Source organism: Phascolarctos cinereus, unplaced genomic scaffold (genome assembly GCF_003287225.1).
Source record: "Phascolarctos cinereus isolate Bilbo 61053 unplaced genomic scaffold, phaCin_HiC Scaffold_5;HRSCAF=322, whole genome shotgun sequence".
In the NCBI taxonomy this organism is placed as follows: Eukaryota; Metazoa; Chordata; class Mammalia; order Diprotodontia; family Phascolarctidae; genus Phascolarctos; species Phascolarctos cinereus.
Genome location: NW_027555958.1, coordinates 185,400,784 through 185,419,513, shown reverse-complemented (window position 1 = coordinate 185,419,513; position 18,730 = coordinate 185,400,784). Strand labels below are relative to the sequence as shown.

General features: G+C 36.5%; 1 pseudogene; it reads right to left on the bottom strand.

The window, feature by feature from the left end:
* Positions 1 to 18,511, bottom strand: part of LOC110196579 (replication factor C subunit 4-like) — a 31,793-nt pseudogene extending 13,282 nt beyond the window's left edge.
* Between the last annotated feature and the right edge of the window lie 219 nt (positions 18,512 to 18,730).

Here is an 18,730-nt window from a genome sequence, read left to right as displayed (position 1 = left end):
CAATCAATAAGCATTTTTTTAGGTAATTGAGGTTAAGTGATTTGCCCAGACTCACACAGCTAATAAGTGTCTGAGAACAGATTTGAACTCAAGTTCTCCTAATTCTAGGACCAGTGCTCTATCCACAAGTTGCCCCTAAAAGCATTTAAGCACCTTCTATGTGACAAGTGTCTGGAATGCTAGAGACTCTCAAGATGCAGGTACAAAGAATGGAAAAAAAAATTCCAACTGACAAGGGCCTTACATTCTAGTGAAGATAACCAGCCCACATATAAAATGTATAACTAATATATAATATGCATGTGTTTGTGTATATGTGTGTGTGTATATATACAAATATATACACACACACACATATATATATATATCGATATATACATACACACACATACACATAGGGAGAGAGAGAGAGAGACAGAGAGAGAGTAAAAGAGAGGAAGGGAGGGAGGCAGGGAGGGAGGGGGAAGGGGAGAGGAAGAGGGAGAAGGAGGGAGGGAAAAAGAGAAAGATAGGGGAGAGAGGTGAGGGAGAGACTTTGGGGGATGTCAGTAGCAGCAAACAACATTAGGAAAGACTTCATAGAGAAGATGGTGCTTAAGTTGCTTTTTAAAGGAACAGAGGGATTCTATGAGGAATAAGCAAGGTGTATTCTATATATGTGGAAAAGCCAAAACAAAGGCGTTGAGATTGGAGATGATGTATCATATGTGAGGAACAGAAAGAAAGCTACTTTGGCTTTATTCTCAGAGTATGAGAAAATGAGTAATGTCTAATGAGTTGGGACCAGGTTATAAAGGGCTTTAAAAGCTAAAAGGTGGTAATTATATTTCATATGTAAGATAGATAGCATTTTACATTTAAGTTCTCTTCTCCAAGCTAATCATTTTCCATTCATTCATGTTGACATGTATTTATTGTGTGTCCAATATATGTCAGACCATGCTGCCTTGGTGGACCAAAACAGAGGATTTACCCTGAAGTTAGGAAGGCCTGGTTTCAAGTTCTGCCTCTGCAACTTACTGGTTTTTTCACTCTAGGAGAGGAACCTAATTGTATAATATGCTCCAACAAATTTTCTAAGACTATTAATTTCAGAGAAGATCATAATTTAAATTGTTAGAAAAAACTCATAAGAAGAAGTTCCCTAAACCAGTGAAATCACAGGTTTAGTCTAAACAAAATAAATGAAGTACTGTTTTAAGCTCTGGATATACAAAGCCAAACAAGAAATCATCCTTTCCCTCAAGGAGCTCATATTCTGTTTGGAGGAAACATATGCCTAAGTAAATTTATGTGTGTGTGTGTGTGTGTGTGTGTGTGTGTGTATGCATGTGTTTAAAGTAAGTACAAAGTAAAGGGGGATACTAACAATGAGTTCTTCAATTGATTCATAAATATTATGAGCTCAACATTTGTCTTCAATCAATTATGAGCTCAATCATTCTAGATTATGATCTCCTTGAAGGCAAGAAGTGTCTTTTGCCTCTTTCTGCATCCCTAGGACTTAGTACAATGCCTGGTACATAGTAGGCATTTGATAAATCTTTATTGATTAATTCTTGCTGCTTTCCTTTGTATATTCCCCAGCTTATCAATGAACTTCCTAAAATGTGATGCCCAGAGCTAAACAAAATAATCCAAATAGAGTCTCACCATGACATTGTAAATGGAGATAATATCTACCTTTGTTGTTGTTCAGTTGTTCAGTCGAGTCTGACACGTTCTGACCCATAGGCCATATCATGTCAATACTGCCCATGGGGTTCTGTTGGCAAAAGCACCAGAATGGTTCACCATTTCCTTCTCCAGTGGATTAAGGAAAATAGAGGTTAAGTGTGCAGGGTCACAGCTAGTGTCTAAGGCTGCATTTGAACTCAGGTCTTCTTTACCCCAGGCCCATCATTCTATTCATTGAGCCACCTAGCTGCCTCACCATCTATTTAATAGTTGCAAAAGTTTCATCAAAAATGGATAGGTGCTCTCTTAATATCTCTTTACTTATCTTAGGAATTAATCCTATGTGTGTGTGTGTGTGTGTGTGTATGTGTATGTGTGTGTGTGTGTGATTTCCAATCTAAAGATCATTCTCCTTGGAGGAGAAAACAAAAATCTTAGTTTTTACTTTTCTTTTACTTTTTTTAGCAGTTCTTTCTTCTCTCAATTGTCCACTATTTTTACCTCATCCACTCTTTTTGTTGTCTTTAACTTCCCTCACCAACATGAGATCATTCTGTGTTTTACCATTCCTATCACAAAATCTACAGTACTGTCCCATGCTGTTGTATCCATTCTCCAATACCTGTCATTATTTCCATCTTTTGTGCATATCTTTTAATAAAGTTAATTTGTTTAACTAGTTCTCTCACATCCATCTCTGTAGACTGCTCACCTTTCCACTCCTAAGCATTATTATTTTTCTTCATTTCTTCAAAATTTCATTCTTGGAGGATCTCTTTTTTTCGTAACTATATTCTTTTATGCCATTTTTGTCCAAGGCATTCTACCAATAATTCTTTTGAGTCCTTTGAAATCTACTCCTCCAAAATCCTGAGTACATGGAAGAATATACCTAATTCTCCATTCCTTTGCTATCACGAATCCTAGAGGGGATTAATCAGTTCACCTTTCCCTAACTTCATTTTCATCTTAGCCAGCAGTTTAATGATAAGAATCAGACCCAGAATGGAATATTCCTATAGTGTTTCCATTCCTTCAACTTTTTGAAAGATGAAATTACTGTTAAAGAAAGCCAAGACATTATTAGCTGCTCTGCGTTAAACAAAGAGAACGTTCCAGCAGATAAACATAGCTGAATGCCTTCATCAATAATATGATGTCTTTGTGTCATGCTCATAATTTGTTTCCATGATCCCCCATCAACTGAATTTCTTATTTCCATCCAGGTAGTTTATAATGTATTCTGATGATGATATCATTTCAATTTTTTACTTCCATTGATCCTCATATAAATTATCTTTTTCTACTATTTTGCTATGCTTCGGTTCTTGGATTCCCTCTTATAAGTATGTCATATTTAACGCAGACCTTTATTCTGCCACTCTTCTCTCCCCTTTACCAAACTTATCTATCCTTATTCTTTTGAATGAACATTTTTAGATGCACATTAAAATAATGGAATATATATGTTCTAAATTTTTATGCAGATTATGTGTGTTCATTTAAAACATCTGAGACTATCTACTGCATATTTTCTTCAGTTTAGCACTGATAATCAGTCTACTTTTAGTCTTAGCAGAATCAGGCATTGACAAATTATTCAGGAAGCATTTAAGTGCTTACTAGGGGCCAGACACAGTGCTATTCATTAAGAATAGAAAAGCCAAAAAGTGTCCTTGCCCTCAAGGAGCATACATTCAATGATTTTTAATTTGTTCTAACGTTCTAGAATTCTTACTCACATAAGGCTTTGTATCTCTTGCACTAAGCTGTTAATTATCCTTCTAAGACTATTCTCCAAAACTCTCATCTGTTTTTTAAATCTACTTTCTTGTATCCTCATTTAATTTTCAACATAAATTTTATCTCTTGCTTTATTTTTTCTAAGAAGTCTAGTAGAAGAGTCACACTATGATTTTCTTTGAAGCTTTGCTTTTGCATGCTATGGAGTTATTCTCCTCCTTTGGATTTGTGTCTTGGGCATCCTTGGGATTTTAATAGCTTTTTTTTTTTGGCTCTTTCTTCCAGCCTTACTTCCTGTTTTAGGATTTTGTGTCAGTTCCAGGTTCTGTACATTTTTTTTGGTGCGATTGTCATGACTTTGTATGGTACTGGAACATGTTATCTAAGGCCATGCTATTATGTTCTTTCCTTATGGAGTGCTGCATTCTTCAAAGATCACAGGGGCATCTTGGTCTGAGATGTTTCACTCTTTCATCAAGCTTTATGTGGCCTCATCAAAGGCATGATTTCATTGTTGCCCTCCTGGATTTCTATACTCTTAAGACTCTAATTTGGGTCACAACAACACAGCTGCAGGCTTGCCTCTAGGTGGAGCTTCAATGGTCATTTGATGGTCCTAGTCTGCGTAGCTGGCTGGAAGGTTCAGTAGGTTCAGAACAACATATCTGTCTACTTACCTTGGTGTTTAATCCTGAGACCCAATCTATAATCCACTCTGATGTCGATAAGCATCACAGCCACTGTCTGGCTACCCATTTTGAGCCTCGGAGTTGAGACTGAGATCTTCTGTGGGGTCCAAACAGCAACATTGTGTCCCTGTCTAACTCTGGTCTTCCTGACTTCATGTTGGTTCTCTATCCGCTTTGCTATGCTGTGCCTGTTATTGCAAGGGAGAAGTTTCACTTTTTTTCAAAAGACAGTTTTTGCAAAGAGGAAGGGAGGGAGGGAATAGGGAGCATAACAAAAAGCAAAAGAAAGTGCATCCATGTAACATGAATTGTATACAGACTTATTTAGACATTATTAATGTCTTATTTACTTAATGCACCTCTCTATTTAGAAGATTCTATGGAAATAACTTCTATGAGAATAATAATAACATGTAAGAAAAATTCCCTGGAGAAACTGTGAACTACGAATGGACATTTTGTAACTAGTTCCAACTGGTTAACTACATGGTTGGGAAGACATTTTTTTTTTCTCATTGGCAGCATAGCCAGAACCATTGACTTCTTACAAAAGCCTGAATCAGCTCCATTTTCTTTATTGTTCCATTCTAGCCTGTGTAACTCCGTCACTCTTTTACTCAAATGTATCTAGTTAGAGACCATGAGGTAAAGAAAGGGGTGATTTTAGAGATGTTTTCCCCCTCTCAGGTATATGGCTTCCAAGAATTTGGTCTTTATCCTTAGCTTCTTTTTTCTCACTTTTTCTATTCTAATAGGAAGGCATGGGATCTCCAACCTTAACAGAATAAAACATGACTCCAAAAGTCAGATTCCAGGCCAAATGTTATAGATAGTCCAGCACCAATGCCCTCAGAAGTAAGGAACAATGTTTAGGTGCTACCTTCTGTAACAAAAACAATAAAAGTTTAAATGAGGACTTATATGGCATCAGTGCTGCCTTTGGATGTGAACTTGTTGGGACCAATGGTATGTATGAGGGAAAACAAGGGCTCAGGTTCTTAAAATCTGGCCGACTTGTGTTGGTGTCACAAACACCACAGGTTTGCTGGGAATCTCACCCACCCAATTGGTATCTTAATAAACTCACTACTTGAATTAAAAAGGCTTCAGTGGTCAAATTCTTCCAAAGCAGACCTCTGTACTGTACCCTTGCGTTTTGGGTTTCCTAGCACCCCCAAATGACAATATATTTTGGTGGCCTTGTTATAGGGAATTGCTTGACCTCCTCAAACTCTTCTCCAGCCAAGACTGGAAGGTATGTAAGCCTTCCCTCTCTATATATCTCTTTCTCAATCTGCAATTGGGGTCACTCTCCAAGCACCTAGAAAAGCTTGGAGGTGCTTTTCAGGCCTGATACTTTCAGGTTCGTTGAGGTCAGGCAGTTAACAAAGCTGTTTAGGACTCTGGCATACCTTCTGCCTATTGAAAGATGCCCTATCTGAAGTGTATGCCTAATTCTCCCGATTCTCTAAAATGCTAGGGAGCTGGTAAAACTGCAAGTACTTTTTGGTTTCCTGAAGTTTCCTTCCCTCTGGACCCCTGGACTCTCTGTCCCCATATCTATGCCTGCAGGATCCCCCTTGTCTTCCAGCCTCATGGCCAACTGATCCTTGAAGCTGTACTCAGCAGGACTTCCCAAAGACTTGCCCCTAGGTTAGAACTGGAAAAATCTTGGTCCCAAAGACTTTGAAAAGGAAAGCTTCATGCCCAGCCTCAATACAATCTACAGGACCAAGAAAATTATTGTGCCTGGCCTCAACACGATCTAGAGGACCAAGAAAAATTGTCTCATTTGTACAGGGGATTTCTGACAAGCCTTTCTGAGCTTTTGGATTTTCCCATATTGATCTGTATCACCCTGTCTCTTCCTCATGTTAATCTGTCCTATGTTTGTCTCTGAGTGATATGAGTGAGTGTCTGTGTTGAATCTGACATCCTATAAGGTTTAAAATGTAACCAGCCAGCAAAGGAAGCTTCTAAGGGCTGTAACTAGATTTTTCTTGGAATGCCTCTTTCTCTTTCTCTCCCCGTCTCCTTCCCTCCTTGATTGTAACAGCCTCAGAGGAGCTGGAGAATGAGAAAGAGAAAGACGCTTTATTATTTAGGTTATATGATTGATAAAAACAAATAGAGGAGGGTAAGAGAAGTGTCTGATCAGAATTAGAAAGAAATAAGATAAGTGCAATTTTAAAGGGGCTTTAATCAAAGACCTCCAGAGAGATAAGTAAATAGAAGGAAAGGCAAAAAAAAGTTTTAGCATGTAGGAATGAGAGGAACATGGACAGAAAGAGATGGATAATCTATTTGCAGGAACAGTGTGAACAGAGGGTTTGAGAGTTTGGCTTAAGACAAATTTGGTTTAAAAGATCTCAAAAGTGAAGCCTTGATGGGGGCAGCTACATTGTGCAATGGGTAAAGCACTGGCCCTGAAGTCAGGCAGACCTGAGTTCAAATTCAGCCTCAGACCAAACACTTGACACTTACTAACTGTGTGACCCTGAGCAAGTCACTTAACTCCTATTGACTTAATTTTTTTTTAAAGTGAAGCCTTGAAGCTCTCCAGTACCTGGGAGAAGGGATGAGGTGCCAAGTCCCCAACTCATCTGTCTGGAAAGTTCAATGCCTCGCTTTGGATGTAGAAACAAAGGAAGTTTCAGTAAAAGTTCAAAAAAAAAGAATTCTTAAGATTCTTCTTCCTGTAGTTCCAACTATGATCAGGCTAAGGCTACAATGAGAAGTGGGAACAGCTAAAAACATCTTAGCAGATTCTGGAGGTTTTGAGATTCATTATTAAGGAGTTTTGAAACACCTCCTTAAAGCCCTGGTAACTCCCTCTTCCCTACTCCCTTCGCCTGAGTCAAGAAGGTATCTCAGTGTGGGGATTGCAAACAGCCCAGGTTTTTTTGTTAACCCCCCTCATCCCGGATCAGACTAGGAGTAGAGAGTTTCACTCTTCCTCTTGCACCTAGCAAAAGGAAGGAGGGGAAAGGGCAGCAGCTGTAGGGGGACCCACTGGCAATGACCCTGTCCCCTGTGCATCCTGTAGCCCATCCAGAAAGCCTGGAAGTATAACCCAGATTTAGTGCACACTGCTCACTGCCCTCACTGGCAGCTAAGGGTGAAAGTGAGATTGGTCAAGGCAGTATGAGGTAAGAAGCAAGCCTCAAACTTGTTAAGCCCACTCTTTTAAAAGTTGCAGTTTTAGCACATTAATGATGAGATGCCATTTTTTGTGTAAAGTAATTTGAAAATGCAGTTGATGTCATCTGAAGTTTATTGTTTGTGTTACAGCTGAAACAATTTGGCTATTATTTAGGAAAATTTTAAGATTGTTGGTTATTTACTTAATGATAAAACCTAAAGCTGGTAATTGATTATTTTACCTGTGGAAAGGAGAGGATGAGGTAAAGGCCCGCAGCAGCTCTAAGAGTAGATGGGGTAAATAGGAAGGCCCTTCTCTGGGGTCCCTTTCAATAAAGATATCCCCCTTTATTTTGTAAACTTGCCAAAAAGCTTGTTTGGGTTATGGAGCTCCTAAGCAATGAACTTGGCTTGCTAATAATTTGCAGGTATATAGAAATGATCTCTAACGATTGGCTTTTACACTAGGACAAAATTAAATTTGAGATGTAAATCCTGGTAAATTTTTCTCTGAACAGTGATCAATGAAACTTGCTGTTTGAGCTGAAAACTCATGGGATAGTAACTGATTTTATTTTGAGTTGTCTAGTGGATCATAATAATCCATCCATAATGAATAATCCACCACCTGGGAGAAATATCACAAGCTACTTAGGGACAATGTGATTCAGATGAGGTCTGCATTGGGAAAATCTGAGAGGACAATTTTAGTCTCAGTCTAAGATAGGAATCCTCGTGGCTCAGTTTCCCCATTGTGTTGCTTTGAAAAGGATTGTTACCCATTTGGCTGTTCGTGAGTCTGACTATGATGTGAGATGGACACCATATGATTGGAAAACTGTGAACGATCTGAATTCTAAGGATGTTTTATCCTGTCATACTTGTTATAAATCTTGTCCCTGCTTTATCCTTTTATAGCAAATTTCTATAATCAGAGCAAATGGTTAGTAAAAGATAGAAGCACAATTCAAGTGTGTAAGATCTTGCTGTTTTGACCTGAATGTGTAGACATTCCATATCCCACATGACTGAAATTAAATCAGAAACATCTTCAGTTTGGTTTGGAGAAGAGAATTTAAGTGCAATCAATTTTCTTAGAGGGAGGTAACTTATTTAGCCTAGTCATTACTTAAGTATCCTCTCAAGTCTTTTGTTTTAATTGGAGTAAAAGTCAATCTCCGGTAAATTCAGTTGTGTAACTATTGAACCCAGGGGTAGAAAACTTCTACCTTCAAAAGTGTTGTTACTTCCCAATAACATCTGATCCTACTGGAAGAATTAGAATCACAATGGAAACTTTTGAGACAGTAACAAGATCAGACAACCTTGTATGTCAAATGTAAATGATTCTAATGGGGATCTTAGTTTCTTTGTTTTCCCCCATTCTGACATCATTTTTAAATCTTCCTATATTTGGGCTCTTCATATTGAACCTGCTTATCATATTTGTGCCATATAAACCATAGGACATTCACCTGCAGTTGACAGCGAACAATGGGTACCAACCCATGTTTCCCCATTATCCCTGAGATGTAGACTGTGCTTGGTTCCAGTCAACTTCCTCTCTGAGAACCCCTCAAGGTAGGCACAGCTCTATGCCTCTTGCCAGTAGGAAGCAGTTTCAGAATACCAGACCTTTGCCCTTAACCCCAAAAGATTTTGGGTCCCCTTTGTTTGATAGGAGAATGATGGAATGCTAATGATGGACCCTTAAAAAGAAAAGACCATGTCTTTCAGACCTCTACCACAAGGTCCCTTAACACAGATCTCTGGTGTTTGCCTAAGGAATCCAGTCTATCCCAGTCAATAATCCTTTTAATTGCCCTTTCACTGGGGCTCTCCAGCCACGGAACTCTTTCCATTGTCTGCACCTGGCCCTACCCCAGGGTACTTTCCACTCCTGAATCCCATCCAGATATTCCCACAGCCTCTCTGTATAAAAGTTCCAATTTTATCCTCACAAAATGTGCAGATTCTTTAAGAGTCTGGCTTACTTGTATTGATGTCACAAATAAACTCCCTATTTTGACAAGAAAAAAAGAAAATGAGTTAAGTTCTGAGTCTACTTCTCTAGAAAATAAGATTAGGGGAGGAAAATACACTCCAAAATCATTGAAGTAAACATCTGTTCATTTGTTCTTGATATCTTTGAAGTAAATATCCCTTTGTAAAACCCAATTGATTTTATGTAGTTAAATGGGAATGGATTGGTAGTCACTGGCTCATAACAATGAATGCAACACAATTAGTGGGGGTTCAAGTTAATGGCATTCAGAAGAGATCACCCCAAACCCTCAGAGTTCCCCCTTTGGGCCTTCGGGAGAAATGTAGCCAGTCCACCCTGAAGAGAGAGACAAAGTAATTGATGTTACAAAGGAGACATTTAAAAATACACGACAGAGAAAAATGAGTTCATAGAGACACACAGACAAGCAGAAGAATGTTATCGCTGCTGTGCTTAATCTAATATTTATTTTAAAAATCAATGATTTTTTATGTCCATAATAGATCTGTGACTTCATATACAAAATTAAAAGAATCTTCAAAGAAGTTACTAAAAGAAGTTTCTTTATTTGATATCAGCCTGGAAATCTAACCATGCTGCACCATAATATCAATTTTAAATAAACAAGGATTAGTGAAAACTACACAGCAACCACCAAAGTTCTCAGAGTACATGACTAGGAGAATATCTGTCTTCCTTCTTCCTATGTTAATAAAAGTACATTGTAGGGCAAAAATCTGAAATTGATGCTAGAATATTTTGCTTTCACAGATATTTTTGGTATCCATCATAACAAGATGTTCTCGTGGAAAATAAAATTTAAAAGGAGACCAAATAGCACCAGTGGACTGCCAAATTATACTTCTTTGTGACCTTAAATAAGCTTCCCAACATTTGTTATTAAATAACTTGTCCACAAGCCATATATTTACTAGATTATTTATTTTATAAAATGTGAAGTATTATTTCTTGCAAATAAATTGGAACACTGTCTCTATAGTGTCTATTCTTTTCCTTAATTTTGTTACCCTTATTTTCCTTTAGGAAAATTATCCTTAATTATCCTTTAGAAAACACCTGAAAAATCTATCTTCTTTGCTTTCATACAATCGGTATAATTTTGATTGGAATGTCATATTTTTACCAGTTTAAAGTCTTTAGTAAAATTCACCACACTTCTTACTGTAATAACCACAGCTTACCTTTCACTAATGCCAAATACCATTACCAGTTCCCTTTATGTGGGCTGCTTTTTAAAGTGGAACATACCATGAGAATCAGTTTTATTTTTGAAGAATTCCTTTTTATTCGGGTATAGTTCACCATTATAAATAAAATGATCTGTAGCACTTTAATAGCTTATTGGCAGGATTTAACATAAAAAACAAAAAAAAATACCTTGCAAGATCATACAGAAGGAGAGTCTTCTATAGTCCAAGTGTCTATGTGTCAGGAGGAAGTGACAAGTGAATATTAATAAATCAACAAGAATGTGTTAATTGTCTTGTGTGTGCCAGGCCTTGGGATAATGACTCTTAATATATAGGAAAAAAAATGGAAGGTTTCCAGATCCTAAAAGCTTAAATTTTTTCAGAGAATATATTTAACTATGTTTAGCTAATACTTGCATTACCACAAGAAAAGTAAAAAACATCAGGGAAAATGAGGTTTTTTTGTCTATTATATGATATTAAATTGTCTATGTTATAGCCTAAAAAAAAAAAAACTAACCTGATGTTCATAGGCAGATCTATATATTTTGTATATGTTTGTGGGAGAACTTTGGAGGAGGGCTTTATGGATTGGAGAAGTAGAATTTGACTCCTACACTTCTGCACTTTTAAGATGTAGAAGTAATTTTTAATACAATCTAATCTTATCTCCTCACTTCCTAGCTAAGTAAACTGAGGTCCAGAGAGTGGCACCATCTTGCCCAAGGACATTCAGTTATAAATAGATAGGGCAGAAATTTTATCCCAGATGTTTTGGTCTATTTGAGAAGGGCCATCTTTTAACAAAGATCTAAGTTATTTCAATAATGTTTTTCTTAAATTAAAAAAAATAGGGAAAGATTGAGGAACATGGCAAGAGCCAGAAACAAACCAATTGGGACTTGAATATTTCATAGGAGACTTTTCAAATTGGAGTGTTTTTCAGTATTCCTTTAGGCAATTTCAATTTAATTCAACTAAACAAATATTCATTATCTGTCTTCTGTTGTGAGAATAGTACACTAGGTGCTAGATGATAGATAAAATTTAGATATGTTTAAGTCCCTGCACTTAGATTACCATACTGAACACCAGCAGATATAACTATAATGGTCACTTTAGAAAGCTGCAAAGCGAAGGGGGTAAGTGAGGCCAGCAAAAGCTATGCCCAGAGTAGAAAACCTCTTTGACTTCTAATATTCATATGGGAAAAATGTCAACTCACACCAAAAAAGTCTCCTATTCACCCCATCTCCACTCCTATTTTTCATAGTTTACTGAGGCACTTGCTTCTCTTTAGGAACATCTAGTTGCCAGAGGAGGAAAAGAAAATCAAAGGTCTTCTTAAGGAAATTTTTCAGTTAAAATTTGGCCCTGACATTTCCTGAACCAGGGAATATATAGTTGCCTGTAATCATTCAAACTATTGGTCTCTTTTTCATTTTCAGAAAAGAAATGCATCCAAGAAATAGCAAAAAATCCAACCTGTTCCACTGTGAACATGGAGATTTTTGTGGTTCTGGCCCCAGATATATTTTTTAACATCTCAGGGAACAAAATTTCCTTTTGCTTGCAGCCAAACTTTGAATTCATAATAGCAACATACTTCGGCATCATATGAATAGTAATGTTACATATGATAAGAGGATAGTCTCTCCCAAACTGTAGAACTTTGTAAGCTTAACTTTTTTAATCTAAAAATAAGGACAATAATACTCCCTTTATTTATCACATATGGTAGGGCCATTGTGAGAATAAAATTAAATAAGTAAAAATATATTTTACATAGGTTTAAAACTATGCGTGTGTGTATGTGTATCAATACCCAGTTATAGTTATATATGCACAAAGTATAAGTCAGTTCTGCCCTAAGAAAATAAGAAATCTGGAGGAAAATATCACTGTTATATAGGTTATGACAGAGTAGAAAATATTCCTTGAAAGAAGAGGAAAAGTGAAATTAATTTTAAATATTAAAAATTTTAAATTTTAAAAATTTAAAAAATGTGAAGAACCAGAGAGTAAATTTAACCATTATATGGAAGGAAAGAGATAGGAGAATATAGCACCAGATAAGGAAAGGGGGGAAAAGAACAGTTTTTCAAGATAGGTAATAAGGAGATATTTCTTATAGGAGGTAGAGACGGTAGAGATGGAGCAGCTTCTAATGGTCCAGGAAAAAACATTATGGCAGGTATCTATAAATGCCAAGATTAGAGTACTCATTTAATAATGGTCAGAGGAAGAAGAATAAAAAAAAAACTGGCCTTGGAATCAGGAAGACCTGTGTTAAATTTCCAACTCTGGTTCATACCTCTGCTCAACCTTATGCAGGCCACTCAACTTCAGTGCCCTATACAAGTATTATCTAAGTCTATGTTTCGGAGAGATGTCACTCTAAATTGATGGAGAGGTTTTTCTCATCTGAGAGTTCCTTATTAAAATGAAATAACAGGTCCTTTCTCCATCCTTATCCCTAGAGGAATGATTGGTGACTATTGATGGTCACCAAATCAGCTATCTATTCAATGCACTACTAAGACAAAGTCTAGATGCCAAAACATCTCATTCAGTTAGATGGGCTCCAGATTTCAGATAAGAAATCTACTTTGTAAATATATGATAGAAGAAGTGTGGCTAGACAGTAGTTAAATTGAGAATGACTTATGGGTTCTAGTAGACCCCAAACAAAATGTCATGCTTAGTCCAATGATATGACATTTCAAGACAAAAGTAAATAAATAAATTTAAAAATTGATGGATGACTAAATAAACAAACAGATGAATAAATAAATAAATGGTTGAATGCATAAGTAAATAAACTATTATAGGCGACAAAAATGGACGCATGGCGTAAAGATGAACAAAGTGATTGTTTTTCTGTGCCATAATCTGCTCAGACAATATGTGGAATGTCTTCAGCTCTGGGAACTCTATTTTAAGGAGGACATAGATAAGCTAAAACATTCCCAAAAGAGTTAACAAGTGGCAAGGACATTAGAGACCATGATATATGAGGAACTGTTAAAGGAAGTCAGGAAGTTTGTGCTGGAGAAGAGAAGCATAGCCTTATTCAAGAATCTAGAGAGCATTCATGTGGGAAAAGGATTTGGATTTTTTTGCATGGGAAAAACTGGAAGCAACGTCATGAAGTTACTGAAGGTCAGATTTAGGCCTGATAAAAGTGGAAAGGTCATGACAATTAGAGTTCTCTGAAAGTGGAATAGGTTACCTTGAGGGGTAGAATGCTTACTATCACTAGAAATTGTGCAGCAGGAGTCAAGTCAACCTTAATCAACAATATCATAAAATGTTATCGAATGAATTCTTGTTTGTGGCAGTTTGGACTGGATGGAAATCAAGATTCCTTCCAACTTATTCGTTCTGTGAAGTATGTGTTGGGGAAATGGAGTCAAATTCAAACCATGGGGCAAATTATGAAGGAGGACACAGATTTTGCAGTAGTATGGCATGAAGTTCCCTATATGTAAAATGGGTAGTTGGAAGACGGGTTTTAATGCTAGTCATTAACATCTTTTTTCTTTATATTTAAAAAAAATAATTATTTTATTTTATCCCAATTACATGTAAAAACAATTTTCAACATTCACGTTTTTTTAAACTGAGTTTCAAATTCTCTCTCTACCTCCCCACCTCCCTCATTGAGAAGGCAAGCAATTTGATATAGGTTGTACATATGTAGTCATGTAAAACTTATTTCCATATTAGTCATGTTAACATCTAAACAAAACCCTCAAACTAAGTCATTGAAACTTCTTTGGCTTCAGTTCCTTTCTCTGTAAAATAGAAGCTATTGAACTACCTGCTTTCTGACTCCTTTTCATAGGATATAGATTTAGATCTGGAAGAGTCCTTAGTTCCCTGTCCCTTATTAGCACCCTTTTATAGATCAGGCACAGAAAATTTAAGTGAATTGCCCAGGATTATACAACTAATAATTCTATGAGGGATAATTTGAACCCAGGTTCTCCTTGTTCAAAGTCCAGTAGTCATGCGGCCTTTCATATTTAACAAACTATGATTTTATGAATTCGACAAGTCTATGCATGTTTACTTCCCTTTCTTATAACACTCCAAGTATTGAATTCTTATAATTGTAACATAACATTTAAGTATTGTTTTGTTTTTCCTTCAATTTTGATAATTAACTGACTTAAAAGGTAATGTCCCTCCCATGGTGTTCTATAATACCTCTTTTTCTCATAGCATGCTGATCTCAAATAAGGTCTTAATTCATCCTATTCAGTCACTGCTATCCAACCACAAATCCTGCTTTCATCTAGAGTTCATAGACATAAGGCTAGCTAGTCTAGTTCAGTGAGATTGTTCGGGGATTGTTTATTTTGTCAAGTTCTATGCCTTCATGGGTCATTAGCCATGCATGTGGCTACAGTACACAAACTGTCCAGGACAGCAACTTTTCCAAACAGGTCTCTGGAATAGCCTCATTGTCCTTGCTCATGCATATGCCTGATTTCCCCCTTTTAAGTTTGCTCTTTAGTGCAGAGCCTAAAAGTTTGGATTCCGGATATGGAGAAATTAAGTCTCAGTGAAAGGGGCTACTTTTCCAAACTCACTTCCTTTCAGAGAGCCAATGAAATCCCCAAATGGCAGGTATGTTACAGCATGTACACATTTTCAGACACAAGGATGGTCTTTTTGGTACCCATATCCTTCCTTTGTCAAGCTTGTTCTTTATAGCCAAATGTGAGAAAGCATAATATAAAACGAAACTGGCAGATCAAGGGCAGCAATGTTTCTTCAAGGGGAGGAACGTGGGAGGGAAATACATAGAGGCCCAAACAGCTACAAGGTATGATTGCACCTACTGCAAAGGGTAGTTGTCCCTAGGTTCAAGTACTAGCACCTCACACTCACTAGCTGTGTTATCCTGGGCAAGCAAATTTTTTCTCAACTGTTTTCCTTGCCTTTGCTTTGCTTTGTTTTTTTTTTCCCTTTCCTTTCCTTCATATTTCTTCCCAATTTAACAATAAATAAAATTGATTTATCAATTTTTGGTTCACAAAGAACTTTGCAAATATCATTTCATTTGACCCTCCTGCCATCCCTGAAAGATCAATGTTTAATCTCCATTTCACAGAAGACTAAACTGAGCTCAGATGCTGTGCTATGTTACTGCCTGTGCAACTTTGGTCAAATCTTTTCAGATTTCTAAGCCCCAATTTCCTTATCTTTGAATGAAGATGATGAGCTGCATGACTTCCAAGTCCACTTCAGCTTTTGATTTATGGGATCCAAAAGATTAATCAACTGATTCATATACATATAGCTAGTAAGTATTTGGGGCAGGATACAAACTCTAGTCTTCTCCAAGTTCATTCTAGCACATCTTCTATGCCGCATTACCCCACCTCTTACGGAACACTTTCTTCATTACAATATTATAATGATAGGTATGAGGACGAGGAAACTGAGATTGAAATTTTTATATAAATATATGTATATATATGCATATATATACATATATATGTATATATATATACACATATACATGTATATATATACATATATACATGTATATATATATATATATATATGTATATATTGAGAGAGAGAGAGAGAGAGAGTTTACTGGCTTCTATTTCTATTTGAGTTTGATACCTCTGGTGTAGGATACTGACCATGGAGTTAGGGATACCTATTCAAATTTCAACCTCAGTTTCTTCAGCTGCAAAATGAAAACAATAATATCCCCCACCTCATAGGATATTGTAAAGATCAAATCAGCTATCATAAGGAAAGTAATCTGTAAAAGTGTTTTATAAATGCTAAAGATTATTATTAACATACAATTCAATAAACATATTTCTGTTAAAATACACTAGTTAGGAAGGAATGAACTATTCAGCTCTGTAGATAACAGGCAAAGGAAATGGAGAACATAAAAGATAATAGGTCTCCTCAAGCTCTTATTTACAGAAGACTCAAGTTTACCTCAGAAGACAGTCATTATGTATAGGAGCTCAAAGCAATTTTACTAAAAATTGTCACAGGTTTTTGAGTGAAAGGATAAGTCCTGGCCATTGAAATAATTTCTTTCTCGCTTAAAAATTCTACTGTACTTTATAAAGGAATAATATGCTTTTCTAAAAATACAAGTAAGCATTCCATCTAGGTATCATTTTGTTTGTAAATGATTCTTTCATATATACTCACACATCCACATAATAATATTATACACACACACATATGCATATATTATATTTTCTGTGGCTGAGGAGGTTGGAGGTGATTTTAAAAAAAATTGATGGAGAGGGGGCAGAATAATCAATTTTCCTTCCTTAGCCCAAAATGCAGCTTCTTCTGGGAAACAAAGAACTCTGAGGAAGGTGAAGAGAAACAAATTGTTTTCATGCTAATGCAGAGCTTGCCAAGCTAGAGACATACAAATGACTAAACATGAGATAGGAAGTTTCTTTTTTCAAGTGAAATATGAAAACTCTCCATGAATCATCACCTGCTTTTAGTAGGATATTCATTTACCAAGACCAGTGCAAGTTAAAAACTTCATACAACTACTTCCTAAGTCCATAGCCAGCAGAACCTGGCAGCTTCCTCCCAGTAAAAATAAACAATTTGCTGACTATGCTTTGCTGACTGCAATCTCCTCTCCTAGCCCAGGTCAGGCCTTTCTTTGAAATCTCTGGCTCCCATTTTTGCATAGCATCCATGGTCTGGACTGCCCTTTAGTTTTGTGCACAGAATTCACAGTTTTCCTGCATTGATTGAATGGAGGTGTTTTAAAAGATCTCTATTTGTTTGGATGACAAATTGGGAAGCAGGAAGGGACCACAGTTTTACAGGTTGGGGGGATGGAGGGGAAACTTATCCAACTATTTACTCAAGTGAAAATATTATAGATGTTTCCAAAAAAGTCAAATTCCTCCAACAATGCCATCTTTTATCCAACTCCCTGAGGCTTCTCCACCTCCAATGAACGTTTAGAGAGCCTTCTTAGTCCCTTAAAGCTACACAGCACCATATTTATTTTTCCCTCTCATTTCTTATATGGTAAGTATATGTAAGTGTCACAGAAAGCCATGAGACACATTTTCTGCTGGAGCCAAGAAAAATTGCTGATTCATAATGCAAATCTTTGCCACCAAGCAGGGAACATTTCTCTCCCCAACTTGCATAAATCTTAAAATCTCAGGGATGCAGGTGGGAAATTTAGAAAATTAAATTAAAGCTGAATTCTTCCTCTAAGAAGCTAAGTAATTTTTGATATAATTTTATTCTTATCATCTCATTGATGGAGAAATGGGGACAGATGTCCATTCTAAAATTGAAAATACCTGAAGTCATCTCATAAATAAAAAACAAAGTCAAGAAGCATCTGTACACTAGAGTTCCTTAACCCAAAATACACAGAGGGTTATTAAAATATCAAAGTTATCCACTGATCACAATGAATTCAGAGGGCTGTGACATGGGACTAGTGGAAAATACCAAGATAGGGAGACAGTGAGCAAGAGAGCTATAAGGTAGGGAGAAAAGGAAAGAAGTGGCTTTCTATCTTATTTGATTATTCTTGTTATCTTGGTGCTAAAACCAGTGGCTTCTACCTGCTAAAGAATTATAAAATGTCTATGTGCTAAGCGGTGAAGGACCACTCAATTTCAATGCCCCCTGACAAAGTCCTAGTCTCCTTGGCTTGGTTATAACACTACTACTTTCAGTTCAGATCAAACTCATTCCTCAAAGGTACACTGAAATCCTTAATCCTTCTTAAAGCTTCTCCTTTCCTGACCACTCCAGTACAGAATGATCTTTTAATAATAATAATAACTAGCATTTATATAGTGCTTTAAGGTTTGCAAATCACTTTACATACATTAATTCATTTGATCTCACAATAGCCCTGTGAAGTAGGTGTTATAATTATTCCCATTTTTCAGATAAGTAAACTAAGACACAGAAAGTTCAAGTGACTTACCCGGACTCACAAGGTGGTAAGTATCTGATACAAGATTTGAACTCTTGTCTTTCTGACTCCAGGTCATACGCTCTAGCAACTAAACCAATTCCTATGACACCTAATGATGGTACTCTTTATATGAAAAATAATTCCAGATTGCCCTGTGTCTCTGTTGCTTCCTGTGTAAAATAAAAGGGTTAGATTTTATGGTTTCTAAGATCTTTTCCATCGCTGAACCAAATATTTCTTTTGCAATTATATAATTTATTATTACATTATGTCCCAAAATAAATTTCAAGTTTCT